Source organism: Mchenga conophoros, linkage group LG11, assembly GCF_057382185.1.
Source record: "Mchenga conophoros isolate Kocher_MC1m ecotype Shallow Benthic linkage group LG11, M_conophoros_male_GT1.1, whole genome shotgun sequence".
NCBI classification, from domain to species: Eukaryota; Metazoa; Chordata; class Actinopteri; order Cichliformes; family Cichlidae; genus Mchenga; species Mchenga conophoros.
This window is the reverse complement of record NC_140536.1, coordinates 8806845-8827014: the sequence shown is the minus strand read 5'-3', so window position 1 is coordinate 8827014 and position 20170 is coordinate 8806845. Positions and strand designations below refer to the sequence as shown.

Below are 20170 nucleotides of genomic sequence, written 5' to 3'. Positions count from 1 at the left end.
GATATAATTCCTACAGAGGCTATATAAAGTGCTAGTGGTTGTGAGTGGTGGTGGTTCAGTCCAGGTTAGCCAGGTTCAGAAAAGATTCTGACACACTAATAGGTGGGAGGACAAAAAATGAAAACACCCTCCACCCAGCGTGACACAGGCTCACTGTCCTCTCTGTGCTCCAATGCACAAAAATCAGGCAACACCATGGAGGCAAATGTACCAGAAGACTCATTTCACAATACCAGAATATAAAGAAGAGCTAAATAAGCAAACACATGTTAAGTGTATACAATTTTCTGTTAGTCTCATTGAGTTGAGAGAGAGTCATGTTACATATTATCATATTTTATTTAAATTCTTAAATTCAACGTGTTTTATAAAAGCCATAAAAGAGGTGACTTATACCAAACACTAAAAGATTGTAACAGTAGCCACTGAAGTTAGAGGCTGATATGGATTCTGAAATTAATTAAACATACATTTTTAAAGAGATGTTACTAACATATGTGCTAAGCAATTGAGAAAAAAAGCAATCATGATGATTCTAAACTATATGCACATCTCAGAAGAAGGAGTGCAGTAGGAGTGAATTTTTCTAGGCCTACAGTTCTCTACTGCACTCCATGTTAAGGCTTTACTGTTTAATGGGTACAGCACTATCGCCTGTACCAAGCTCCTGGGTTCAAAGAAACTTCCTGTACCCGTTCCTTTTCAAGTGTACAAATGAATAATAATAATAATAATAATAATAATAATAATAAAATATATGAATAAAGAACCCCTGTACCTGCACATTTTTAAAGGTCAGCTACATTAAGGTACAAATTTGCCACCAGAGGTTCAAGACTGGGCTCTGTGAGGTACAAATAAGTAAAAGCACGCAAGTACGGTTGCAGCACCTTAAAGAATGCCACTCCAGTGACAAGCCATGGTTCCCCCTAAAATACAAGAAGGTACTTTATGTTCTAGGAGCAAAATATCAATGTTAGCTATTAAAAATAACAGCAAATGAGTGCTATCAGCTCCAGTTAAGCATTGAATATAAACAGAAAGTGCACTACCCCGCTTAATAAAAAAAAATCCCTGCACTGAAGATTTTACTTGCATGGAAGTACAACATATTTTAACAGTGTATTCATTTATATCAATTTGTATAGCATTGCCTGATGGATATTTAGGTGTTAATGTGTAATTAACGTGCAGTTGGTTAATGTGTATGGTATAAAAGATTGAGCCTTTTATTGCATTCAATATACGGCATTTGAACATTTACACATTTCAACAGAGACAAAGCATCTGCAGTAATAAACCAGCTTGAATGTATATGAAACATTGCTAGGCAGCTGAAAATAATTCAACCCATGCATTTTTTAGAGGTAGAAAATTTTCTTTTACAAGGTCAGTTAGAGATTTAAACTGGTGCAAAAACTTGCATCCTATGCAACAGAGAGCTTCGTGCCAATAAAGGAGGAGGGCCCTATGGATGTCCAGATGGAGCTCTCGCAGCTCCGGCCCCATTTCAGCCCCATATCCTAGAGAAGGCAGACAAACACTGATGCAACTGGAACACTGAGTCCAGGGGGAATAGTTCTCACTCAGACCGTGAGAGAGCATTAGTACATCTACAGCAGTCACGTGGTTCAGCGCTTTCTCACGCTGGGCCTGGCTGCCTGTTGTGTGTGGCCCTTTTTCCTATCTCTTTCACACCAGAACTACATAATTGATAGCGAAGGCCAAGTTATGTTTTATAAAGTGAAACACATGAATGGCTTCCTCTCCACTCTAATGTTTAGATATACTCGGGTAAGTAAGTGGCAGCCTCAAGTTGAGAGGTTTTAAATAACTGATAGGTTCTTTGTCACTTCAAAAAGCCATGGCAATCCATTATTTCTGCCAAAGGATTCAGTATGGCAAGACACTTCTGTGGCCATGTAGTCAGCGTCGAAACTGCTTATTTGCTCTGAGTGTTGAAAAGTGATAATTAGTGCTTAATTAGCTTTTTTTTTTTTTACAGTTTCCTTATTTTTTAGTTTGGCATAACATGATTAAAAATAAAATATACAACCCGCTGATGTATTAGTACCAAACTCAAAATGTGGGTAAATCAAGCTCCAAGGAATTTATCATTAGTGTAAATAATGTCTAAATAATCCTACGTAAAGGGCAAGAACAACAACAACAAAGAAAATCGCTATAATAATTCAAAATGATGCACGGATCCCAAATATCATCATCCCCCGTGCACCGTGTATACCACACAGCTACACTTTGTGATGTACAAGCTGAAGTGCCACTCACTAATGCAGGAATTAAGGTCAATGAGCTGTACAATTATCCAAATTATTTCTGTGATTTTGCTGTACGTTTTGGTTACACTGGAGTTGAAGTTGTTGCTGCTTAATACAAACTAAATCAGTAACTGCACTGATAACGATTAGACTTCTTAGATATGAATATTTGTGAGGTTAATGAAGTTTTCAATTATAGTAAATTGAGTATGTTGTGGTTTTAGATGTTTCGGCCACACTATACAGTTGACAGCTTAGGCAACATTTTGACTATGCTTTGATATTTAAATCCACTACTGGGAAAACACCTGCCACAATAATTATTGTGAAAATAAGCTATTTACTATTCTCTTATGTGTTTCTTTTACACTAAATCTAACTCTCATTATGCAGTCAAATGCCTGAATATGGGGGTATTTTGTGCCTTCATTTTGTGATAATACAAAAGATTTTATACTTTTGGCCAATAATGCATGGTACGTAAACTGGTATTCCAAAGCATTAAATTGGGTATCTAGCAGTGAGTTTTTGGTGCAACCATTAGCACACTCTCCGTTTTGGTTCTCTTCCGGTCAATCAAAGGGATTTCTCATATCTACTACTCTATATCCATCTCCCAACTATGAATTTAGAAGGAAAATGAATAAAGATTTGCTCAAATTTAACTGGGCATGGTGATTTGGTGATTGATCTTCATTGTTCCATTGCTACAACCTGTACAAACCAGCCACCAAGGTCGGCGGCCTGTTAGTTTTGTACCAACACTAAGTCTTGGTTTAAATCAGATGTATTCAGATCAACACTCGGAACTGCGATCGTCCCCCTATTCAAACTCTAATCCTAGTCACGAAAACCTTTTTACTCCCCTTTGTCAAATGGCACACCCTTGCACAGAGACTCACTATCTGTGCGTTTTGGAATGAGCGCCTGGATCATATTTTCTTCAAAATGGACAGGATGGATTGTTAAGAATATATTTCAAAGACGAGGTTATATTATAGATTTCCAATATGACAGTAACTTGTCAAAACTACCTAATGAAGGCGAGGCCATGAACAAACAGCGGGGTGAGGACGAGATGAGAGGGATGCATACTGATACCACAAACAAACAGTGAGGGGAAGTAGAGGGTGGGACGTGTCGGTCCCAAAGTCGGGAGCATGATGGCCAAATAATCCAAATTCAATCCAAGTTTCATATCAGCTGAAGCTGAAGATCCAAAACTGGGCCGAAGACACATTCACTATGTAACACAATCATTATTAACGCATTATTAATATATTGAAGATTTACAAAGACAACGACAGACACAAAAACGACACAAAAGTGAGTGCCCCAACCCCATTCTTCTTTCCCCGTTATCCTCCCAGCTGGGCCCCAAAACCAGCCCTGAGCTGTAACTGAACGAGACTTAAGGAAAAACGGTTTTAAAGCAAACGTGCAAATTCTGCTAAGCAAACAAAAATGATAAAAGACATGTTTGAAAGATTGGAGAAGGATGGAGATGGGAAAAATGTTTCAGTGGGAGTGGGAGGAAGGAAAATGACTTTATGTGCACAAATCAAAGCAGATCCGAGAACAGGAATGAAAGAGGCAAAAAAAGGAAAGAAAAAAAACCACGATTACTTCCCAAATAAAACGCCGAAAGAAGGAAATAAGAAAATATTATAATAACATCTAATTCCATTTTTCTTTTACCTTTTCCCACGTATATTTTCCAACTTGAATCTTCCTCTCAGTCCCCTCATCCTTACTCTCGACTTAGTGCTTTGCCTCTTGACTTGCAGCCCTGCATCTCTATGTCACTCCAGCCGCATCACATTTTATCCACTGTTGTCTCGCCTCGTCTTTCACACAAACCATTAAAAAACAAACAAAAAAACCCCCATCTTTTCTTTATCCCGTTGTGGACGTAAGGGGAAACATGCCTTACAGACAAAGGAAATTAACACCAACCATGAGGAGGAAAAAGTGCAGGACGGAAAGGCGGCCGACAAAGTCAGAGGCAGTAAAGTGAGAGGCAGGCTGATCCGCTCCTGCTGCGGCTGCTTCTCAGTTTGTAGCTGGGACAGCATGGTGCTGGAGCTGTGCAGAACGGCTTCCACCGCACGGTTATAACCAGAGGACAAAAAGCCAAAAGTCTCAGAGGTGCCACAGAGAGCTGAGAAAACAGAGAACGCACGAAGAGGAGGGAGAAGGCATCAGTCATCGTGTGAGTGTGTGTAGCTGTGTGTGTGTGTGTGTGTGCGTGTGTGTGTTTGTGTGTGTGTGTGCATGCAGGAATGAAGGCGAGCGAGAGGGAGGGACGGAGATTGAGAGAAAGGAGGTGGGAGGGAATAGGAGGAGTGTATGTGGAAAGAGGAAAAGGGGAGGAGACATTTTTTCCCCTTTTTCCTGTTCACATTTTTTAAATTTTCTTTTTGTGCATGTGTGTGTGTGTGTGTGTGTGTGTGTGTGTGTGTGTGTGTGTGTGTATTTGCGAATGAGCCCTATACTGTCCTCAAGTACATGGCTAACATATCAGCAGGGTTATTATTCCACCTTTCCATGCCTGTTTTCTCCTCATCCTGTAACCCTTTGTTTATGGCCAGCTGTGTCTTTAAGCCCGTGCACTTGAACTCAGAGAGTGCTTTTCTTTCTCTGTGTACTTCCCCTCTGCTGGCCCCCAGCACACAGGAAAGAGACACAGCTTGCAGGAGAGAGAGAGAAAGACAGAGAGTGAGACAGAGAGAGAGAGAGAGAGAGAGAGAGAGAGAGAGAGAGAGAGAGCAGGACAGAGGGCCAGAAAGGGGCAGAAAGACAAATGCAGATGGGGGATGGGAATGGATTTTTAAATGGTGGTTCAAGGCTATGGAAGACTTAGTTTAAGAAATACAGTAGCATGTAAAGTGTGCAGACATGAAAATGAAACGAGGCTGAGCACTCTTTTCATTTTCATGGGCTTCTCTGATATTAAAATAACGATTGATATGTGTGAACATGTGAAGGAGAGGTGGGAGAACAGGCTCCCTTTTGAAATATTGATTTACAATATGAAATATTCCACTGTGATTGTTACATCATGGAAGCATACAGTGGAGAAAGTGCAAGGTTAAGGTCAGACCATTAAGCAGAGCCCTGCATATCTCCACAAAATCTCCATGGCAACTGCTGACATACAGGTGAAATGTTTCATAATAAGAAAACTCATTTGTGCTGTGGGTCATAGAGTGGACTATTATGGACTATTATACCAGCTTATCCTTTTATCCACTTGCCCATTTTTAAAGAAATGTACAGTTACCTCACCTTCACTGGTTTAATTGTTGAGACAGCAAAAAAGGGGGAAGGGGTGGACATAATGGACTCCATCGGAAGGCCATGGAGGTACACAGTAAACTGAACCTTACGCGACGCCTCTCAGACTTGCAAATGTTTAATTGCTCTTCAGCTGTCCCTCAGCATTTTCCAGTTTGCATAACAGGTTCTAAATACACCCTGTGACTGGAGGGTGCTTTAAACGTTATAGGGTTCATTTAAGAATCAATAGCATAAACATATTTTAAACAATGACGAATCTCCATATGTAAATCCTATTTTCCTAACTTTAATACCAAACTAGTTGAAATCCCAGAGCTTATCAACTCACTTCTCAGGTTTTTGAAATTCTGCCCTGACCTTGGAGTTTCACATTCACATGTAAATCTAAAAACCATCTAGCAGAGCGCTAGGAGAAAATTTAGGGGAATCAAGAGAGTGTTTCTTGAAATTTTATTTTATTTTTTAAAAAAACAGGAAATGCAATTTGCAAGCTTTTTGAATCTGTTTGCAGGCTGGTAGATTTTCCACCCACCACAATTCCCACCTGGAAATGTTCATTTATGAAGTATTTTCCCTTCTCAGATTGTTTCTTGTGTGAACTACTTATCTGTTTATCATCGGTCACTCGTTTTTAACAGGACTGCCTTCCAGCTTACTTCTTTTGGGCTTTTTCCTTTTTTTACTTAGCAACTTTAATCCTCCTAATTTGCCACACCTCTTGAAATTTAAATACTATCTGTCCACAAACAAGGAATAAACTGAGGAACCACTCGGAAAATATTGTGGAGAACTGGTGCTAAAGAAGAGAAAACAGCTACTTCACCTTCCTCCTTATTCCCAATAGCAGATATCTCCACAGGTTTGATTTTTTTATATCCTTCCTGGTACACACCCAGTGATTTGATTAATTCACCTAATTAATTGGACTCACTGTAAGAAAAAAAAAAACCCAAAAAAGATATTTCTATATTACATGGTGGAAAACCTGGAAATTTTCTGTCATTTAATTGTTAATCTATCAGTTAAGTACCGTATTTCCCGGACTACAAAGCGCACCCGAATATTAGCCGCACAAGCTAAAATCAGGGGAAAATCCTGTTTTGTACATACATTAGCCGCACCTGACTAAAAGCCGCAGGTGTTTCAATGTTGACTTATCTTATGTAAGAGAATATGCACAAAGGGAATTGTCAGGAAAGAGATGGCTGTTTGGAGACATCACTTTTATTAATATTTTGATATTTGCATAACTTTTTAGGTATATGTACAAGTACCGGTAATTACAAGTACAAAACATGTACTGTGCTTCATAAATGAGTAACAAATGTAGTACATAACAATAACCTACAGCACACCAGAAAAATAGATTCGGACTACCTTTTAGGCTCAGGTGCAGTGACACGGCTTTAACAAGAAGAAAAGTCAGTCATTCACCACCATCTGCGCACTAAAACCACCAAAGTCCTCTTCTCCAGTGTTGGAAACGAACAGGCTCAGGATGGCTTCGTCATCCACTCTCGTCATCCCAAAGAAATCCTCGTTGTCAGTGTCAGAGTCGAACACCCTCTGAAGGGCCGTGGCGGTGTCCTCCTCGCCATCATGCAGCAGTCCAGCCCTTCGAAATCCGTTGGTGATCGTGGATGTTTTCACACTTTTCCACGCAGTCAGAATCCACTGGTGGAGTTGGGCATAACTTGCTTTTCGCAAGATTATTGCCGCTCATCATCCACGCCTCCCGCTGAACGCGTAGCACTACTTTGAAGTTTGTTTTTCGCGCTACTTCGTACGGCACTACGTTGCCTGTGACATGTGACCAACATACCACTCTTGAACCCCGATCCTTCCGCCAGGCAACGTAGTGCCGTACAACAGCGGAACAAACAAAACAAATCCTCTTACGATATCACAAAAATCATGGACAAGCCATAGAAAAGCCGCACCTGACTAAAAGCCGCAGGGTTCAAAGCTTGTGCAAAAAGTAGCGGCTTATAGCCCAACAATTACGGTACTTTGTGTAGTATGGATTGAACTAAGGGGAGGGGTGCTGTAGTTGTGAAAGCTGCAAAGCCTATAAAAATACAGTTCAAAGTTTATAATCTATGCACCCCTTCACATTTTCTAAAGCTGTCTAGTGGGCAAGATGAGAGTCTTGGCTGGGCCGATTCTGGTCCCCGGGCCTTATGTTTAATACACCTGCACAGCACTATAGCACCATCAAGGATTGCTGTGAAAGACCCTTCTATTAAAAATGAATAAATAGAGGAGGGCTGTTGAACTTAACGTAACCAGATAATGAGCCATTCGTTCATTTTCACTTTTACAGTCAGATGTGGTAACAAACTTTTTCTAACAAGTTCACCGCATAATTTAATGGTGGCGTTCTGGTAAGAGTTTCTTTCCACTGCCCCCTTGTGGCTTACAAAGGTATGTTTAATTACATCTCCTGTCTTCTTTAGCGACATTTTAAGAGCATTTTTCTTTTGACATTCCTTCTCAAATCATGAGTCATTTTAAAACCTCTCAAAGACCAAAACTTTTACACCCACAGGTTGAGAGCAACACAGCCCCTCCCTCATGGAGAAGATGAAGGCTTGTTTCGCTCTTCCACAGCTTTAAATCATTTATGACGGGCTGGAATCTGGATTCTCTTCTGATTTTTGCTTGCCCTCCTTGACCTCCTATCTTTAATTAGAAAATCAGAAAATATGACTTTCTGTTTTTTTAACTGCTCTACGTCACTGGTGATTTTTTTTTTATTTTTTTATTTAGTATTACTTTTTGCATCATTGTGGCTGTGCATATGCCAACAAATTCTGAAAAGTTTGAGCTTCTTGTCAAATTCCCCAAAGCTCCCCACTACTTGCGCAACCAAAATAATGCCTCTGAGCATCTGAAGCACACTCGAAACAGGCAAAAATTTTCAGCATAGTGTTGTAATGGACTTAGCTAATTTGCTAAAATATCAGGTGCTCCCTTTATTACTGTCCCAGACAATTTTAGTTTTAAACTCTTTATTAGCAAACAGTAATTATCCTTTTTTTTTTTTTTTTTTTTTTTTTTAAAGAAAAGAAAAGAAACAAACACGTGTGGCTCTACAATTTCCCTCATTTTAAGAGTTTTGTCTTCACTTTTCGCTTTTTTTCTGCCCAACTGCTTTACTCTCACTGGTCTTCTCAAAAAAAGACAGCCCACCGTCATCTCCAAAGAGCACACAAATAAGGCAACCAGCTGGTGAAACTACAGGAGAACTACAAGCAAATGACAGGAGCTTAAAAAACAAACAAGTAAATGCTGGACTTACCTCAGATGACGACTCCACATCCATCCGCCCTCTGTTACAGAAAAACCCGTGTACATGGTTTGGCTAACAACTCTACCATGGAAAGAGAGTGTTAGCACCGCCCCCGTGTGGACGACAGAAGGTAGGTTTAAACTATTGCTACTATTTCTTGCAAATAGTATGAGAATTTTTCCTTTTTCACATTCTCGTTCACATACCTTTCTAGAGCAACTGCAGTTTGCACATTATGTCAATAATTATGTACATGGAGAGCATTTTATAATATTATAAAACACAATAAAAAAAAGAGTCTTTATAAACTACATCTTAAAACTTTAAACTTTGCACTGATATAGGTTTATAACTTCTCCTGAAAAATAATAGCATTTAGGTTCTCATAACAGGGACAAAGAAGTTACATGATACAGGGACACGCTTTGAACAAAAATCTTATTTCCTTTTAATTTAGCCTTTTCTTTATTCATGTTGTATTTATGCAGAATCAAAAATAATTTATGCACTTATACACACAAAACAACATTTTGTGTGTATAAATCCCAGAGCTTACCTTCTCTCTCATCAGAAATCTGAAAGTTGGCATGGGAACTGAAGATTCACATTCACGTTTGAGCTTCAAACCATCGGCAGTGAGCTACTGTACAGGAGGAAATTTTAGGGGATTCAACAGGGTGTTTCTTGATGGTTATTTTTAAAAAACAGGAAATATATTTTGCAAGCTTTTTCTAACAGAACCAGAATAGAAGAGCTTTTCTCCAAACAGAAAGTCAAACTGAACCAACAGTTATTTTGGTTTTTGTTTTTTCAAAATGATATTCTGTATTGAAATGTTTGTCCATTAATGTATGACTGGAGCTTTATTGTATGCCGTGTTTAAAAAACAACCACGTGACAACCACAGAGACATTGAGCCTTCTTCAAAGCATTAGAGGATAATTAACATGCTTTAAGCAAAAATTGTGTTTACTTATAATTAATCAATTAAAATATCAATGGGATAAAGTAATGCGAGTTCAGGTTTGTCCTCTACATTATTACTCCATGCACCTATTTTGGTACAAACCCCTTTTATTGCCAAACACAGTGATTGGCCTTCCCTTCACATTCTTATCCTATTATTTCTCAGTTTAGGTCAAACTTCCAGTTTTGCAGTCCAATCTCACTACAAGGAGTACAGGTTTGAAATATACATTATTTACCTATATATCTAATGTGTATACATATATAAAATAAATTTCCATGCGGGGGCTTGTGACAAAGTGGATGAGCAGTTGTAATACTCTCCACTTGTCCCAGAAGTATTGACTTATTGACTTTTTGCACACTATGCACATTATTACCTCTATATATTTATTTGCTATAATTTGCTATTGTCAAAGTAACATTGCTGCACTTACTATCCCGGGTTTGTTTGTGTAAGCATTATGTTGCCAGCAAAACAAACATTCAGCAAATGAAAGCAAATACTCAGTTACATGTTGCTTTATATTTTGTTATGTTGCATAATTAATTCATTTGTGCATACTTACTTTGTTTTTTTTTATTTGTTTTCAGTCAAGGTGTAGGTCAGGTGTAGGGAAAAGCCCGCCCAATGTTTCCTGATTTTTAAAGTACTGATGATGTCATCTCTGACATGAGCTGGTTAAACCAAGAGGAGGGGTTTCTTTTACCATAGGAATGCTTCCTTTTGTTTGTTTTAAGATACAAGGGGATTTATTGAATATTTTTTCTTATTTAGAGCCATTTAGTTAGTAAAGATGTCAATCAGAAGAGTGGGGAGCTAACTGCAGGGAAATTGATAGCATTATATATAGTCAATCTCTGCTTGATTCGGAGGAGGAAGGAAAGGTGAGCTGTTTTACTGAATCCATGTACGTTTGAGTTTTGTTAATTAAGTTAATTTGAGGGAGTTTTGTTAAGTTTCACATATGATGGAGGTCACTGTAAATAAATTGCTCATCTCTAGGAACCCCAAATTTCTGCTGACCTATTACCTTTCTTGACGCTCGAGTAGGAGTACCTCACAGAGGTCTGGGAGTTTGAGAATCCTACGCAGTATCTTTGCTGTTCTTAGGACTGCGCTCTTCCGCTGGGGTTCCTTGCGTAATAGTAGTCCAACAGCATCCTGTTCTCATCCCTTGTCCATCTATGCCTTCTTGTTCCAATAGTAAACTTCTCATCACTGTGTCCTGGTTCTCCCAACACCTGAATGAATCAATCAAGCAATAGAGCAATTTTTTACAGTTTTTAACACAAAAATCTTTCAAGAACATGATATTTGAAGACCCTAATTATAAAAATTAACAAATACAGTTGACCTTATACCATTGTCCTGAGAAAAACAAAGTACACTCCAGGATCGAGAAGCTGAGAATCACTTTTAGCAGCAGTAACTTGAAGTTATAATTTTCTTTATGAGTTTTTATCAGTCTCTCACGTCATTGTGGAAGGATTTTGACTCACTCTTCTTTACAGCATTGCTTCATTCAGGTTTGCAGGCATTTGTTTAAGCACAGCTCACTTAATCACTTAAGATTCTGCCACAGCCTTTCAGTCAGTTTGAGGTCTGGAGTTTGGGCCATTGCACCACCCTGATTCTTATTTTCAGCCATTCTGTTGCTTCTGTATTTGGGATCATTTTCCTGTTGCATGATAGAGCTTTTGCTTAACTTAAGCCGTCTGACAGACGGCCTCACGTTTGACTCCAGAATACTTTTGGTATACAGAGAATCCATTGCCAAATCATCGGCTCCCCATCACCATGCTTGACAGCTGGTGTGAGGTGTTTGTGTTGATGTGCTGTGTTTGGCTTTCACCAAACATGACACCGTGCATTACCATCTCCTCTTTGCTCTCCTGTCCAAAAAACATTGTTCCAGAAGTTGTGTGGTTTGTTCAGATGCAGCTTTGCAGATTTAAACTGTGTTGCTATGTATTTTTTCAAAGAGGGTTTCTCCTGGTAGTCTTTCCAAAGAAGTTGTGCTTGTTCAGTCTTTTTCTAATTTTACTGTTATGAATTTTAGCATTTAACATGCTAGCTGAGGCCTCCAGAGTCTGAGATGTAGCATGTGGTTGTTTTGGGGGTTTGGTACGGTCTGACCTTTGGGCTGTGACATCCACCCCTGGTGAGATTGTGGCATTGTGTTAAGGCATGCCTGAAGTGCTCACACTTCCCAATGATCAGTTAATCAAAAAACATTTGATTAGCACCATCTGGCTGCTACTTAAAGTCTTAATTCCTATGGAAGCAGTACGGGTGTATAATATATTTATTTGTTTATTTATTTAATTTCCAGTTGATTTTAATGGTGAAATTGTTAACATTCATTTAAAATCAAACCTGCCTGCAAGACGGGAACTTGAGAAAGACCAACTTTTTTTAATCTAAAAAGAGGGAAAGGGTGTAATGCATTGCAAATACAAAGAGGTATCGATCCACTGACAGGTGGGGAGAAGGAGTGGGGTGTGGTGAGGATTGATAAAGGTCAAAGCATGTGTGTGCTGCATCTGGCATACCTTTTGTTAAAGAGGAAATTAAAAGTTCCATACTCATCCGCATTACTGGGGACCAGAGAGAGGAGGAGGAGGGGGATGGATGCCCAGAGAAACAGTTTTCTGTCTTAATGCAGACAAACTCTTCCCTCAGGCCAAGGACAATCATTAGCTGAAGGGAAAGAGCCAGCATGTGTGTTATAAGAAGAGATCCTTATACTGGCACTGATCTTGAAAGAGCCTGGACGATCGATCGCATTAAGCTCCCTGTGAAAGAGAGAAATCAATATGTTTTTAAAGGCAAGGCAGGCTGCATGTGGCGTATGCGTGTGGGCTTCATTGATACGGCCAGATGCATTCAGGGAGAAGCTGTTCCTGAAAAAGAATCACATTTCGAGGTCAAGTGGTCTCATTTCCAATACTTCCACAAAATGGCAATGCTTCTGAGAGAGCCATATAACGGGAAAAGGTGGCAAAGTGTGTCTGAAGAGTCCCAGTTTGGGTTCCTGTTATCACAGCAGAGTATCAGTCAATGTTTGAAGAGCCCAGATGACACACTGGCAGGGGGAAAAATCAATAGTTTTCAGTTGGATAAAGTTATACTAAGTGAGGAGTGTGAGAAATACGGGAGGGAAAGGAAAAGATAAATGACCTGTGAGTGTCAGAGAAAAGTCAGTGTTAAAGATACAATTCATTGCCTGCATGGGTTAATGGGAGAATATGGAGTGGGGCAGAGGTCAGCGAAAGAAAAACAAAGAAAAACAAAGAAAAACAAAGAGAGAATTGAATTCCAGTCAATTGTCAAAACAATGCTAATCAATACAAAACACAACCGCCACGCAGCAGATTTGTTGCTCTCACCCTTGCCTTGCCTATCTCTCTCTCTCTCGGGTATACTCACAGTAATAATTGACTCTTTTCATGGTATCTGGGTGAGTGAGTTCAACCCACTAAAGGCAGGAGTGAAGAAAAATGAACCCAAATGAGACAAACTCCCATGAGGCACACACACACCGACACACACATCTTATAAAGCGGGCTGTTTTTTAAAACAACCCTGATCTGATTTGATTAAGGGTGGTTCGGGGGGGGGGGGGGGGGGGGGGGGGGTACCAGTCTGTGGTTGCATAAAAAATTGAAAACAATAAATGGGTGGGTAAGATTTGAGGGGGATAATTCAGGAAGTAATATGTGAGAATGAAGATAAAGGAAGCAAGGCAAGAAATTTCAAATGTGGCTCAGTGTTGTAGAACAGGCCAGTGACTCTTCTTTTAAACAAAATACCACACTGCCCTCACATGGTCACAAAGAGAAACAAACTGAAGTGTTGAAGCACACTTCTTGCTTGAGTTTATCTTCTTTTTTGCACATAATTTGCCACTATAGTCAGAAACATTGTACATATATTTGTATTTAAATTGCTGGAATAACCAAGACCTTCACTAAAATATTTTTCGGCATTAATATAACCTTTATATGCATATTCTAAGTATTTTGTTTCACATTTGTTAGTAGTTTTTTTTTTTTTTTTGCTGGTATATACATAGAAAATAAACAAAAATCTCAATTTTAGCACTTCATACTCTCTCTGTAATATATATATATATATATATATATTTAATTTAATATAAAAACAAATGCAAACATTTCTTCAGTGATTTGAAAATAGTCACTGCATTACATCAAAATGATGAAGAAAAAACAATAAACCACCAAGATTGACTCGGGTGGTGGATTTTCTGCCATTTGTGATTCATGTGGAAAAGGAAAGTTTATGACATTTTTTGGTCTGTTTTTCAAAGTCTAAAGATTGTTTTATGATTAGTTTGTTATACACCATATTTTAGGAAAAAAGTCTACTTTTCAACATTGTAACAGTTGAAATATGTTCTAGTTTGATTTACTGTGAATTTAGAATTCCCTTTTTTGTCTTTTCCCCCAAATTGTTTTCTTTGATAATTTCAGAGAAAATTGTCGAAGTTTTGCTATTGTTTTCATATGTATGGCTCTCTGGCTTTTTAACTTTTAGCACCCTCTTGAGGTTAAAATATTTTGCCAAAGATGCTGGCTGATTATCACTCAGGGGTGGAGTCAGCACTGGTCTGTTTTGGAGGCTCCAAGAATAAATTTGTTACATATTTTTTAATCTATGCAGACTGTCCCATTTTTTTTCCTTTAAGAAAAAGAGAAAAGCTTTTACAGCTCTTATATGCAATTCTTGTGTCAAACTCTAAAAATGTGTTTGGTTGTTTTTTACTATACATGCACAGTAATTGAACTGTCATGGGCTGGGTCTTTTGACCCAGCATGTTGAGTTTCATGCCTTTGTATTACAAAGTTTGTGTTTGTATAGTTTCAACTTCAGTTGGTTCTGTTTGAGTTCTGTTTTTTCTATCTAGGTTCCTCTCATCTCCCCACTATGTTGTTTATAGTGCAGTGTCCTCTGTGTTTAAGTCTCCCTCGCACTTCGTGTGTTTCAGTGATGTCTTTGTCTTCCTCCCGTCATCTCCTGTTGTTTACATGTTTCCCTCCTTGTGTTTCATTCAGTCTTCCCCGTTTGTCTTGCGTAATCTCCTTGTCCATTTAGGTTCTCCTTGTGTCTCTGTCCTGTTTCCCTCTCTGTGTTTATGTGCATATGTCCCTTTTTCTACTCCCATGTTCCCCTTATGTTCATTCCATGTCTCCTGCCTATCTTGTTTATCCATGTTCCCGTGTTCCCTCGTTTAGTTTTGCTTCCCCTGTGATGTCATGTTCATTTGCATCAGCTGTTTCACCATTTGTTTTCACTTCCCCTGATCGCCTCCTGTGTGCATTTAGTCTGTGAGTTTCATTCATTCCTTGTCCGGTCGTCTGCTATGTCATGCCATGCTTCCGGGTCTTCATGTAGTCAAGTTGTCACATTTAAGGTTTTTTCATGTTTAGGATGTTTCATGTTATATTTCTGGTTTTCCCCAGTTTAGGTTATTGTTTTGCTTCAAATTGATTTTGCCCTTTTATTTTTCTACTGCTTAATCAGCCATAATAAATAGCGCATTTTCTGTTAGAGTCAAGTTTAGTTTTTGCGTGTCTGCATTTGGGTCCTCCTCCTCACTCCACACAGTCAGCTTCCACCTGACTGTGACATGAACTTAGCACATGAAGCTCAAATTATGCAGTGACTCTATAAACTAAAAACGCTGCTGGCCCATGCCTACAGTTTTAGCAAAACTGCAAGAATTACAGGCCTTTCCTTCCACATTACCATATGTAAAAGCATGATTTTACCTACCAATCAAACATTTTGTCTGGATAACAGCACAAATAGTAAAGAGGGACATCTGAAGAAAGATGAGGAGAAGGAATAATAATAAGATGGAATGAAGATCACTAAGAATCAGTAACACAGCTGTGTAACTGATTGAAGCAGAGTCGATGTAGCTGACTTTGTTGTGGATCATGCATGTGCAAGGCTGAACAAGTGATTCAATTAAATCAAGCAGTGTGTCCGAAAACACCAAAATGATACATGCATCATCCACATATGTTGAAATTAAAAAATAAATAAATAATGTGTTTTCTGTAATCCTACTGAACTTTTATAACGACCAACATACATCAGCAAGAATAAGTTCGAGTAAGCACTTCTCATCACACTTCTCTGTTCATACTCTCTTCTTGAATTTTTCTCTGGATTAGAAGCTGTGTGATCATCAGCCCACTGATCAGCTCGTCTTCACAAGGCTTGAGCAGACACTGATCAAGCTTCATGTTAGGAATGGAAACAACACTCTGGGTGGCCCTCTTCATGTTGCCTAGCTAAAAATACATTTTCACAACATGAAACAACAAGTCAAACAAAAATGAACTCATTCTGAGTTGGGATTCATAGTAACATAGCATTGTTCCACAGCTTTTGCTCCAAGAGTGGTTGGTATATTTGTTTTTCAAATGCAAGACGCTCAACTATGGAACGCCAGGACTGCCATAATGAATTAATTAAATACACCATTAAATAATTAATTAAATGTGTCAATAATTAATTAAAATTGGAATTAATTAATTAAATAAATAGTTATGACACATGTAATTAATTAATTATTGACACATTTAATTAATTATTTATGTATTTCACATTTTAATTAATTATTGACACATTTAATTAATTATTGACACATTTAATTAATTATTTAATGATATATTTATTTATTTCATTTTGGCAGTCCTGACGCCTGGCTCTCGTCATGAAATAATTTTATCTGTCAGCCTCACCCATCAAACTCAGGGGGCGGGGGTTAACGCTGCCCATGCAGCTTCTCTAACATTTGATTGGTTGCCGTGCAAAGTAAGTCAAAACAGGTCGATCCTAGAAAATCGATTGCTTGTGTAGACTTGGGGCAGCCAGTTATCCCAGAATGCAGATCAAATCACAGGCAGCAATGGTGGTGGTGTAGTTTTAAAATACCCCGTTTTTCTGTCACCAGCTACACTTTTAACAGTGTTTTAGCCGCGAATGTCGCGACGTATGTCTGGTCAGGTTGTCAACATAGAACATGTTTGCAAAAGTGCTCAGATGTTTTCAGAGATTTCACTAGCTCTGCTAACAGTTAGCATGCAGAGTGCACCGAGGGGGTACATTAACCGGTTTGTTTACATATTCCACTCTCCGTGTTCCACATGTTGCATTCGCAGATTCTCATTTTCACCGAACGATCGTCTCTTTCCGCCTGGTCTTGTGTCTCTGTGCTTCTGTAACATAAAGAACGAGCTGACATTTTTCTCACGAAACCAGCGATCAGCTCAACAGACCCTCAGTTTACCTGCATGCATCCTCCTCCTCATCTGTCAGCTGTTTAACACCTGCTGCTAATTCAAGAAACACGCCTAGTTACCTGGTGATAGTCACAGTTTAACTGGGCAGCCGGTGCTCGATATAACGCAATGTCAGCGCATTTTTCTGCACAAGATAAGTAAATATAGTGTTTTCCCCGAGCGCAGAGCTGCTGGAGCTCGTTTCCTTACAGAGCACTTTATAGGCGAACAGCTTTATCAGCGGCTGATGTCCAATCACCAGCACACAGCTTTCAAACCTCAGCTGAGTTTTAGCTCTCAGTGGTTAAATGCTGGACTTCATTCACTCAGGTTCTGTCTGTCGGGTCACGTTTACTTCGCTGTTTTATTTACAACTGAGCAAATCGGTTTGGCTGAGGTTAAAGTTACGTTTCATAACTGCATAGTTTCACAGACGTTTAATGGTTCACTGGCACATGTGTTAGACTGAACTATCATCTAAATATCATCTGTTTTTTAATAGTTATTCAACTGTATTCTAAGCACCAGCTGTCTGTTAGAATGTGATTTTTTTTCTCTCTCTGTTGGCAGAGGTATAAAAATGCGCAGGAAAATCTGACATGCATGGCGAACTTCACCGACGATATTTAGGGAGGAATAAACACACATCAAACATAAATGAACCATTTGTCTGTCTCCATAATTGAGAGAATTTTCTCTTCTTATGTCAACACTCTCTCTCTTTTTTTTTTTGCTTTTTTTTTGCTTTTTCGGTCATGTTATGTTTACCTGTCAAAGGCTTGTTACAAACTATGAAACACATTGTGCAGACTTCTGGATGTTAGAAGAAAACTAATACTGCTCATGAATGAGACTAAAGGCAGGAAGGTGTCCTTTAAAACTAAACATGTTAATAGGACCTCCCTGTTTATATCATAGTTTATGATATAGCACGTGTATTTCAGCAAATTCAAAAGTGTTAAATGTTTTGGTGTTAGTAGTCTTCTTGCAAAAGTAGAGTTAATTTTACTCTAAGCAGAGTCACATTCTTTTAATGTAACTCTGAGGTGTAAAATGATAGTAGTTAAAATCGAGTGTTAAAAATGAGTGTTTCTCTGTCAAATCTGGAGGTGTTACAATGGAAACATTAACTCTTGACCTCTTAACTCTGAACTCCTAGAGGGGCTATGACACCAATAGAGTAAATTCACAGACTCCGCCCCCAGCACGGCTCCAATCGAAGCTGAAGTGAAGCCGTTTCAGAACATTTTGCTCTACATATTTGAGTTGTTTGCCATGCTTGGTAAGTCATTTTTTCAAAGATTGTTTCAATTATTATCATGAGCTTTTACTTCTGTGGCTCTTTGGAGTTGAGACAAAGCTGTGTGAAAGGCATTAGCCATGTTGCTCGGTGATAGCATAATATTCTGTTTTAGCTAGCTGAAAGGTATTGTTTGCGGGCAAATACCACAGCCATGAAAAAAGCTTGCATGTGAATTTTCAGTCAAACTTTTGGTCAAATACACCTAAAACAATGTCTAGAATGTGAAATGTTGGTATAATGGTGCTACTTGAAGCCTGAAAACGATCGCCCATAAAAAAAAATCAAAAAATGAGCAAACAGCAGTAGCAGACGTCCTGACTGGGTTCTACGTTAGCATTTAGATCCCTCCAGAGTTTTGTGCACACGGTTTAGGTAAAACTGAAAAAGGTTGAGGTTTTACATTTGGTTCAGTATTACCTGTTTCCTGTGTCTTTGTCTTTTGGGAAAATACTTTACACAAGTAATGACTCAAAGAGGATTCCTTTTTTTTTTTTTGCTGTGCTGCAATTGTTTACTGGATTATTTGTGCCATTAATTAGTGTCAACCAATTTTTATTCAATCCCCGCACAGGATATGCTTGTGAAGATGGAATATGGGGGAGAGCAGAAGTGCGTTGAAGTTCCACAAAGGGATGAATGAAGGACATGCATATTGTATTGAAGAAATAAGTGATGAGAATGCTGTTATTTGCATTTACCAGCTCACCTATGTCAGACCTTTTGATAAACAAAATTCTAATGAAAGTGAGAACATGTACACTGTTACATCTTTCAGAAAATGTTTTGAAATTGTGGTGCACAGTTCAGAATAAATGTTTTTCAAAAACCATTGCATCTTTTTAGTAAATGTTTATTTCCAAAAGAAATTTCTAGAAGTTCAGAACAGTAAAATTCCCGCTTTTTACAATGAATTAGAAGATAACTCTTAAGTAGTTAAACTAAAATACTCTTTGAGAGTTAATATATAAACTCTTAACACTAAGTGTTAAATTATCAACTCCAGACAGATTTGGTGTTTAACACTAAATCAGAGTTAACGTACCAACTCTCCAAAAAGAGTTAAATTAACACTCTCTGGTGTGGACCCATATAGACACTTTAATAGTGTTGAAATCAAATCTGACAATGTTAATTTGGACATGCTGGATTTGCTGTGTAATAGCCTGCTGAGGCCACTATACGTGCTGGCCTCATATCAAATGTGAAGGCAGACTGAGTCTATGTTTGACGTTTTTTATATCTAATCTTCCTTTTCAAACATTTAAACAGCAGCGAGTCTGCAGCTGAGGGAATACAAATTCAAATTGTCGGAACAGGTTTGCTCGTTTCTTGGATTCATTTGGTGATTTATTAAATGTATAACTGTTATTCTAATCTGCTGCTGAGTCTCTTACACTTTTCTTTATGCTGTATATTTTCACGTCTCTGGAATAGTTGGCAGTTAGATAGTCAGCTGGGAAACTTTGTGTTAACTCATGGAGCTGAGGATATCGTGGATATGCTGACCTCGCTGCGTGGTGTACAGAGCGAGGTCAGCATGATTAATATTCACAATAAAAATATTAGCCGAACATCATGAAGTCTGTATGTGTTTCATAGTGTCGAACAACCTTTGTACAGTTAAAGCCAGCAGTTACTACATGACGGAAACACCAACGTTATCTCTTTTATGTGTTTATACACAGGTCACGCTGATTACTGAACAAAAAC

General features: G+C 38.6%; 1 long non-coding RNA gene across 1 annotated transcript; it reads left to right on the top strand.

The window, feature by feature from the left end:
* The first annotated feature begins 17459 nt into the window (after positions 1–17459).
* Positions 17460–19289, top strand: LOC146563582 (uncharacterized). The gene is made up of 2 exons (XR_014894259.1): positions 17460–18439; positions 19032–19289. It is a non-coding gene; the product is annotated as an uncharacterized LOC146563582 (long non-coding RNA).
* The last annotated feature ends 881 nt before the right edge of the window (positions 19290–20170 follow it).